Consider the following 10,429-nt stretch of genomic DNA (forward strand, 5'->3'; position numbering starts at 1 on the left):
GTTTCAGGTTTTGGAAGGTGGAGCAAACCTCCTATGTGGGTCTTTGAGAAGTACAAGTCTTCTGTGGCTGAGAAGCCCTGCCGCCCACAGGTCCACACACACAGTCAACACAGTCCTGCCCCATGTGAGCGCCCCAACCTCCCCAAGTGGACCCAGTCTCTCCACGGCGGGAGCCCCACACACTCTCCCACCGCCCCACACTCTCCACCCGCTCCTTGTGCACACCCTGCCCCGCTCAAGTCAGCTCAGTTGCCAGGCTGCAGAAAATCCAGTCACCAATCTATGCAGGCCCACACGTTGCCTGAGGGCTTGTTGTTGGGTGGGGCTAGTCTCTAGGGTGGGCTGCCTGCCCTGGCTGAGCTGGATTAAATCGGTGCTCTAGCGGGTAGAGCAGACCCTGGGCTAGCAGGTCTCAGGGAGAACTCCAATGGCGTCTGTGTCAGCACGCTCACACCAGGCCACAACAATGGCCGCCGCCAATGTCCCAGTCCCTGGAGAGGTCTCACCCCTCACCGAGATGCACTCAGGGCCTATTAGGTGAGTCTCTTGTCACCGAAGCACTGTGCACCTTTCTTTCTGGTGATTTTAGGATGCTTTCTGGAACGGGTGAGTTTGTGCGCGGGCCCTTTAAGAGCCAGTTTTAGTTTCTTTGTGAACCGGGTTTTCTGGGGGTGCTACCCAATGCTTTAGTAGCAGGCAAAGTCAGATATTATGCTGCTGGTCTCAATTGTGCTGGGTCCACAAAATGCCCACAGCGGGGGCGCTCCCCGGCTCAGGGCCCCGCGCCTCCAGGGAGGCTGCGTACCTGTGAGCTGCTCCCGGCGGCCGTGAAGCTGGCGGCTTGTGAAGGTGGCGTTTTTCCTCTCCAGAAGGGAGTCTCTGCCTCTTCTACCCCAGTTAGGATTGTCCGTTGTTGCAGGAGTTCCTCTTATCCAGTTTTCAGTTCTGTCTCAGGGGTAACTTTTCCACAAGTAGTTGTAAATTGGCTGTGTCCACGGGAGGAGGTGAGTTCAGAGTCTGCCTACGCCGCCATCTTGACTCCGCCCTCTGGCAGACTGTTCTACAACTTTTTTTTAACTCCAGAATATGGAGTGTTGTATTGGGATATTTATGTAATGTGGGTATATTGGAGAGGGGACAGAGTTATGTCCTCCTCCATGTTCATCTTTATCCTACATCCAGTAGTCTTGGATATTATTTTTATTCTTTTTTTATATGGCTTTATTGAGGTGTATTCTATATATCATAAAATCCACCCCCTTCATCTGTACAATTCAATGATTTTTAGTTAATTTACCAAGTAGTGCAACCTTCACCATAAATCAGTTTTAGAATATTTTCTCCCCCAATAAGATCCCTTGTGCCCATTTATAATAATCCCTATTTCTACCCCTTGCCCCAGGCAATCACTAATCTACTTTACATCTCTATAAATTTTCCTTTTCTGGACACTTCATACAAATGGAATCATGTGATATGTGGTCTCTTGTGTCTGGCCTCTTTCACTTAGCATGTTTTTGACGTTCATCCATAACGCAGCATGCATCACTAGTTCATTCCTCTTTATTCCATTGCATGGATATACCACATTTTGTCTGTCCATCCCCCAGTTGATGGGCATTAAGTTGCTTCTAGTTCTGGGACTATTATGAAAAAAGTTGCTATAAACATTCACATGGAAGTCTGTGTGTGAACATTTCTTTTGGGTAGATACCTAGGAATGGAATTTCTGGTCTATTTAACACTTTTATTCAATCCTTCCACACAAATTGATTCATTGGCTATACATCTATATAAATAGGCCATGCTCAATGGGAGGATATTAAATGAATGAAATTTACTTTCTTATGGGGCAAATAAGACATGCACATAGAAAGATATAAAGCGATGTCCTAGAGAGGCGGATTTTGGAGGAGGGAAATATTGGGTTCAATAGGAAAACAGGAAGATTTCCTGGATGAAGTAGTACTTGTGCAGACACCTTGAAGAAGAAGTAGGATTTCAGTAGCTGGACATTTCCTATGAAGATTGCTTTCTACTAAAGCCCCAGTGGCACGCTTATTTATACAGTATGAGGAAGGACAGTCATATTGATGTGAGGGTCAGGATTTATGGGCTCCAGCCCTGACTCAGTCTCTTCCTAAGTGTGTGTCTAAATTCTCTGGGCCTTGGCTATCTGATTTGAAATAAGAATCACCCCCTATCCTCTCGATTCTTTGCTTCATTTACCTCTGACCTGCCACAGGGTTTGGGAAAGAAGTCCTTGAGTTATTGGACGTTAAGAGGGATTCTAAAAAGTATAAGTTTTTCTTCAAATCTATACACTGTGTTTTGTAGAAAGGTCTTGATATGAGAAACACATTATAGGTAGAGGTCTTCCATATGTAAGCTTATACCAGTGAGCCAAGATCTGTTTTAGAACACCTGGGCAGGTCCTACATGATTTTGATCCAGTTTATCTCCCTCATCTCTCTGGGATCAGTCTCCTCTTCAGTCATTTTAATCTAACTACACTAGCCTTTCTGTTTATTTAATGTGTCAAGCTACATATCTCGTCAAAGCCTTTGAATTTACTATTCTCTCTGCTAAGAATTTTGTTCTCCCCATAATCCAAAAAGTTAGCTCCTTTTCATTCAGTGACATCAATGTATGTGGTGGACCTGAAATGTAGTAGGCACTGAACACATACTAGTTAGAATTAACCATTACTATTAATTACATTGTTATTAATACTATATTAGTGTGCTAGGGCTGCTGTAACGAAGTACCACAAATTGAGTGACTTAAACAATAGAAACTTATCATAATACAGTTCCAGATGCTAGAAGTCCAAAATCAAGGTATCAGCAGGGTTGGTCCCTTCCAAGGGCTGTGAGAGAAGAATCTATCCCAGGCCTCTCTCCTTGGTTTGTAGATGGCATCTTCTCCCTAGGTCTCTTTGCATCATCTTCTACGTATATTTCTGTGTCCAAATTTCCCCTTTTTATAAGGACATCAGTCATATTAAATTATGGTCCACCAACCTAATGACCTCATTTTAACTTATTACCTCTGTAAAGACCCTATGTCCAAATAAGGGTGCATTCTGAGATCCTGAGAGCTACACTTTATCATATGAATTTTGGGGAGACACAAATCAACACATAACAAACACTATTATTCAAATTGCTACCGAAAGGAGGTTGTTCCAAAAGGAAATTTTTCTAGGAAGAACACCAATGAAGACTATAGTTTGACAACTCTAAACAAAAAGCAGGCAATGGCAATAGAGGTCTTGCCCGTTGGAGGACACATTGCACTCATATGCATTTGACTGACTTAGGAAGCTCTTCAATGAGGCATGTCACTATCTCAATAAAGCAGGCATTCTCCTAGTCAGTCAGACTAGCTAAACCAAACTGGGCCCTCATTAAGGAAACATAACCCACCCAGGCCACTGTCTCATGCACTGTGTGAAGTTAAGAACATATTTAAGTCTGTGAATATTGACTATTCAAACACTCCACTAATCAAAAGGGATGAAAGCAAAGGTAACGCAGTGAAAGTCAAACTAAAATGTTTCTCTATTTTATTGTTTACTTGGCATGCTCTGGTTTATCTACTCTTTGATAAATGAAGGTCGCTGTCCATATACAAGCAGCTTGGGTCTACTGCACTATCTAAAAGAATTTGCTTCCTCCTGATCAGCAGATAGAATGCAATTAAAAGAAGGAGATGAGAATTTCCATTTTTGATAGACAATAAACTTCTTAAGTTTAAATGATTACTTGCTTATAGTGAGGTAAAATAAGTATTAATGTGTAATATTTGACATATCCTAAGAGAATTTGCATTTTAATGCAATATCTTGTGAAACAGGTAGAATAAGGGCTATTGTAAAATTGAAGGAACTAATCGAGAGATCAAGAGACTTAGCCAATGATTACAGAGCAGTTTAGTTAGGGACATACGGGCTGAGTTGAATCCTCTAGCTTCCTAGCTCTTTGTCCAGCACCCTTTCCTACAGATTCTACTCCCTATGACCTGGAAAAGGCTACATGGGGAGACTTGGAGGAAAGAGCTGCTGCACTTTGTTTCAACATCAGGGTTTGTCATATCAAATATTTATGGGTAAAATCTTTTCTCAGGTCACCAGTGAATGAGGTAGATAAACATTATCTGATGTTCAAGGACATATTAGCACCACCCTAAGAATATGGACGTTAAACTTGACTTCTTTTGCAACTTTCTAGGTTCTCTACATTTTTAAGGGTGTGTGTGTGTGCTTTAAATATCAATCAACTACCTTAAAAATGACCATGAGTAAAACAGGTCAGGTAGAAGCAAAGGACAAGGTGAAGGTAATGAACTCAGTGATGAGGGCAATAACAATCTCTCAGGTAAAAATGCTAATCTAGATTTTCAACTTGGTCCTTTTTGGCCCAAGAAGACACGGAACATGTGAAAACTCCATATGGAAAATGTAGAGGCATTTTACAGAATATTAGGATCTGGGCTCAAGAGAGACGAAAATTTCTTCAAAGGCTCTTGCCAACGCACCTCATCGAGGACACGTGGAAACAGACCAAAGCAGTCTGTCAGGCTGCCTCTGCCAGGGAACATATTTTTTAAAAAATATGTTCATCATTTATCTTGGTAATTACAATCCAAGACTGTAGTGCATTATGAACGTTAGAAACTTAAAACGTTGGAGAGAAATAAAGAATATGTTTCCTTTTTTTAAGTTATATAACTTAAGAGTTGAGAGTCTTGATATCCGACTTACTGTGACATCAAAGGAGGGCAGCATGGGAAACGTAGAATCCATTCCCAGTTTGCTTTAGGCTAAAGCTCAGCTGCCACAGCATGCCCTCAGTTGCTTATTTCTTTTCTTTTTCTTTGGTTACAATTTTCTAGAATACATGTTAGATAAGAGCTGCACTGATATTTGTAGTAGGAAAGAGAAGGTATTTCAAGTCATTATATCCCAACATTTGATCAAGGAAGTCAATTACTTTTTCTGAATCTCAGTGTCCCCAGTTAAGCAATCTAATTAGTGAAAAACCACAGTTACTAGAGTACAGGTCATTAGATTTAATAGAAGTAAGATATTTCAGATGGTAACCTCAAATAGAAGAATATGCCATCATCTGTGGTGCTGAGCATTGAAATTGGACTAGATTTTCACGACTGACAATGGCCATGCTGGGTCTGCCCCAGCCTTGGAAAGGACTCTGTCATGACACACGGGCCCTGGTGCTACCATTTGCCCCAGAACCTCACATCCTCCTCTCTGCTTTAGAAACCAGGCACTATTGTCTCTGGATGTGAGGTTCATCCAGAATTCCTTATCTCAGTTCAGACTTACTCAAAAAATATTTGTACCTGCTATACAGGTATATAGTTATACATATATTAATAATATATAATATATATTATAGTTATAATATATATTATAATATATATTATATTATAATATTATGTTATATATATATTATATATATATTATATTATATTATATATTATATATTATATAATATATATTATATTATATATTATATTATATTATATATATATTATATTATAATATTATGTATATATTATAGTGTATAATGTATATATATACTATATATATAGTGTCTGAAATTCGGCTAAATATTGGTCAAGTCTTCAAATATGGAGAATTTATCCTGATTCAGGAGCTATGACAGGTAAGCTTATAACTGCCATAAGACTAATTTTTATAAGATTGACAATAAACAAGTAATTATGTAAAAGCCTGAAAAGTACCAGGCAGTACTCCTAGTCCTGCAAACACTGAAATGACAAGGGTGATTCTTTTCAAGGACTATCCCCATAGTCTAGATAGACTACAAACATCCTGCTAAAGGGAAAGATACTCAAAACCATGTGGTAAGAGCCATAGAAAAGGTGGGCATGAGGTGCTATGAAAAAGAAAATACTTAGGCCTGGAGGCATGGGGCTCAGGTACAAATTTCTCTACACCTTAGCTTACACGTGGTAAAATGGCGGTACCACGTGTTGGTACCAACAATACCTAATGGTGAAGTTGTTATAATGACTAAATTTGAAAACCCACATAAAGGGCCTCCCTCAATGTAAACACTTTGCACACATTAGCAAGACTATGACAGTATATTCCCGAGATAAATAACTCCTATTCACTTTCAAGAATCAGCTCAGGTGTAGAGGCATCCACAATGCCTTCCCCCAACCATCCTTACTCAGGTACGACACTCCTCCTTCTGCATACCCGTGTCACCCCATGTCTGCTACGTGCCTGCGCTTCCCTTACTTTGTTGAAATCACCACTTTTGTGTTGGCCTCATCACCTTTGTTTCATCCCCTAGAGAGCAGAAACTGCATTGTAGTCATACTTAGATCCCAAGTTCTAGGTGGAGGGTCTATACAAAGTAGTTGTTAAGTATAGTGATCCTCAATAAATATTTGTTGAAAAAATAAATACTTAGATGAAATGGTAATGAATCAGACTGGATTCTATTGAGAAAACTGGGGTGATCCAAAGACACTGGGACTATGCACCTCAGGTCTAGAAGATCACAAAATGCCATGGCTGTGGCTGTGTGTTCTTAGCAGAACCATTCTCCCTACAACTCCACCGCAGCCCTACCCAAAGAAATATTAAAGATAGGGGTTTATTTCAGTGGTCAAATTAATTTACAATATAGCAAGTTTAAAACATTTTGTTTCGTTTTGATTCAATTTGTCTATATCATGGGGTTTCTCAGCCCAAGGAGCTGCAGAGTGCAGGAATTCCCAAAGACATTTGGCCTAGATGCCATTTTATTGGAGAAATAGCCCTAAAGGATGTGTGCTGTCCTGCAGGGCCACACACCTGTTAGGATGAGTAAATCAGCAAGGCAAAGGGTCCACCAGGCACAAAGTAGTGAGACCACACACAGACATCTTGCCCTCAAGAAACAGGATCCAAGGGGGAACCAGGGCCATGAGCTAATTGCTCACAGGGCATAATGGGCCATAAATGTTTTCTGTTTTGGTGTCCCTCCCCTCAAGACTCGAATTCCAGAGAGAACCTCTGATTGGCCTCACTTTGGTCACATGGCTACCTCTTGGCTAGCAGAGGCTGGTTGCCTTGATGGACAGTCTCATCATGGGGATATCCAAAGTATAATTAAAGTCTATTCCCAGAAGAAAGGGGAATATATGTTGGGCAGCAGTAATAACAGCTGGCTATTACATTTGTTCTCTCTCAGCAACCATATGAAGTACTGTGCCTCCCATTTGATGGAAGGAAAGAGTGAGGCTCAGCAACCTTAAGCAAGCAGTTCTAGGGATGTGAATGGAGAACTTGCCTGAGTTTAGAGCCCAGGACTATCACTATTACAATTATCTTTCCAAAATCTAGGCTCCTTCCACAACAAGCAAATTAAGCTGGGCCCTGAAAAGTGGATAGGATCCCAAATGGCAGAGACATGAAGTAGAAGAAAGTGGGAAATGACCAAGCCGTTCACTATGGCATGCATTTGATGTTTGCAGCATTTCCTTCAACTAGAGAAGCCAGTATCCTTTGTACATGCTACAGCAAGAAGAAAGCATGCTTGGAGTTTCCTCTGAGACTCACAAACATTCTACTAAAGGGAAAGCAATCCAAGGCAACATTTGTTTAAATTAAAAATAACAATAAAAAGAAAAATTTGACATCTATTCCTGGCCAAAAGGTTGAGCATTAAATAACATTTAAATTTGGCTTTGATAAAAAATGCATGTTGCTTTGGATAGCTATATTTAAGCAATTTTTGCAAGCCTCAGAGGGAACTAAAAATGCCTTAACTGCTTCCTTGTTTTTATATACTCCGTTATATGGAACTTCAGCAGTATCTGTCACCAAATTACCAGTATTACAAAAACACTGTATATTTTATACATGGAAGAACCCCAAATACCTGAAAATACCTCCAAGTATTTGAGGAACCAAGAGCATTTTTAAATATGTACTTAATTTCTAGTTATGCTTGAGTGTCTGGGACACACCCTAAGGCCTTTGGTTTTTTTTCATTCAAAATATGGAATTTTCCATTGAAATTCTCCCTAACACACTTACTCATGAGGAAGGTAGCTGTGCATCCTCTTGAAAAAAAAAAAAAAGAAGTTTATCCCTTGATGTTTTAAAATACGAAAACTTACACCAGGGATTAAAAAGAAAAAGTGTGTGGTGAATGGAAATTAACGTTTCGGGAACTCCTACCATGTGCAGACAAGTAACCAGGCCCTTTCTGTTCCAATTTCTCAGTGATCTGAACGTCAGCACTTGGAGAGAGCCGATCCTACCCACCTCTTCCAGTAATATCACCCTGTGGAGGTGAAGGAACTGGAGCTGAGAAGCAATTTGCTTGAAGCCACATAACAATTAAGTGATGGAATGAGGTTTTAACCTCAATGAGGTGAGAAACTACAGCTCTTGCCTTTTCAAAACAGAATATGCATTTTTACAAGAGCTGATGGCCTTGAGTCTCTACCTCTTTCCCATCCCAAATAATCTACCAGATGAAAATGAAAACAAAAACAATCAGCAATCAATGCTTTGTCTTTTGGTTTGAACTCCAGCTTTGCCTCAGTCGTTCAATGACCACCATAACCTGTCAGCACCATGGTTTATTCATCAACCTGATCCACGTCTGTCATAGGATTGACACCATGCCACCATCTTCCCACTCTGTGGCAGTGCTGAAACTCTGTAAATTTATTCCTAATTCTTCCCTCCCTGTTAACCCCAAACTCATCACCAAGTTTTACCAATTCCATCTGTATACCTAGCAAGTTTCTCAAAACTTCCAGCTTCACTGACCAACCCCCTTTCCCTAGCACATTTATGCTCTGGTATAGTGATGCCCTGCCTTTCATTCCTCTTCATCTTCGGGCCCCAGGCTCCGAGCACTGCTAGGGCAGAGGTCAAGGCTTCTTTGTCTCTGTGTGCCCCTAGGACAGAGCCTGACATAGGCCATGGGCTCAGTAAGTGTTGGCTAAATAAAAGAATAAATAAAGGAACAAGAACATTACATATGACAGTAAATACGTAAACCCTCTGAAAGCAATAACAGAGCAATACAAACATAACAGAATATTATTGACTCTGGCCTTCGAAAGTCTTTTTTACTTATATGCCTTTTCTGTTCCTGGCTGTTCTCTTTGCTCCAATTAGCCACATTTGTTTATTTCCCTTGAATTCACCTTTCCCTGCTTCCCTGATATTTCGGCTCTCTCACTGTACCTAGAGCACATCCAAACTATAATTGGACATATATCATATGCATGGACCCTCACAGCTCGGCCCCAGCTTTCCTATATAAACAATTCTACCCAATGAACCCTAAATTCAAGGCAAAATGCACTTACTATTAGTTTTTCTTAGAATACTCTTTTGTTCTTTGTGTGATCAATCCTATTGTCTTCTCAAAGGCTAGTTCATAGTCACCTCCACTATGGAGAGTTTTCTGACCTGCCCCCGTCATTGGTTTCTTCTATTAGGACGCTCAGTTTAGATGGTGTATCAGTCTGGGTCCAGTAAGAAAAAAGGAAGCCATTCTAGAGAGTACAATGCAGTAATTTAATATAAGGAACTAGTGACAGTGGCATTGGTAGGGCAAAAAGGGCAGACAGGAGATGGCAAGACCATCCAGAGGTTGGCAATGGCAGGAAGCCAATATCCCTATTGGGTCAGAGGGTCAAATGGTGGAGTTGTGTCACCAAAGCTCAGAATCTACATCCACCCTAAAGTGGGGGGCTGCCCACAACGATTGGAATAGGGGAGCTTTGACTACTGCCAGACGTGTTTCTTGAAGCAGAGAGGAAGGCAAAAAGACTGGAATTCTCGCTTTCCCCGCTGTCCAATCTCCTGAAAGGCTAGTTGATGAGGGAGCCTGGCCTGCTTTGTGATACAAAGCAGATTAGGGGAAGGGTGCAGAACAAATCTGACAGCAGACAAGCAGAAAATAGCACTCATCGTGTATTTGTATATTTTTAGTTATTTATACCTGTGGACATAAGACTCCTTCAGACAGAGACCATATCTTACACATCTGTGTGTCTTCAACAACAAGGATAATGTCTTCACGTGGATCTTTGTGGATAAGTAAAGAAAAAAAAAGAACACATTTATGAATGAATAAATGTGATAATATTTTTGGATAATACAAAGAATCTTTCATTCTGTAAGTAGAACTGCAATCTGCTCCTGTTAAATCTTTAGAACTTCACTGATGTCTTACTAACTGCCTTCTCTCCCCCTCCCACTCACACTTTACTGTTATGGTTCTATGTTCCTCTTTCCTTTTTTATTATTCCTTTCATGCAAGCAAAACTGGAATTGCATTTATTTTAAATACTTTGCATATATTTTTATGTGATTACATGGTATTCATTCTATTACATTGTGTTCCTTTGTTATTTA

At 40.4% G+C, this 10,429-nt stretch overlaps 2 long non-coding RNA genes across 2 annotated transcripts in view; one reads left to right on the forward strand and one right to left on the reverse strand.

Annotated features, from left to right (window-relative positions):
* LOC147916386 (uncharacterized) overlaps positions 1-1,048 on the reverse strand; it is a 28,515-nt gene extending 27,467 nt beyond the window's left edge. The window contains exon 1 of the long non-coding RNA XR_015552858.1: positions 806-1,048. This is a non-coding gene — a long non-coding RNA (uncharacterized LOC147916386). The remainder of the gene's footprint in view (positions 1-805) is intronic.
* On the forward strand, positions 476-10,124 carry LOC147916387 (uncharacterized). The gene is made up of 3 exons (XR_015552859.1): positions 476-537; positions 8,273-8,423; positions 10,004-10,124. It is a non-coding gene; the product is annotated as an uncharacterized LOC147916387 (long non-coding RNA).
* Positions 10,125-10,429: the final 305 nt, after the last annotated feature.

Source organism: Ceratotherium simum, chromosome 8 (assembly GCF_057802395.1).
Source record: "Ceratotherium simum simum isolate JZ-2026a chromosome 8, ASM5780239v1, whole genome shotgun sequence".
Lineage (NCBI taxonomy): Eukaryota > Metazoa > Chordata > Mammalia > Perissodactyla > Rhinocerotidae > Ceratotherium > Ceratotherium simum.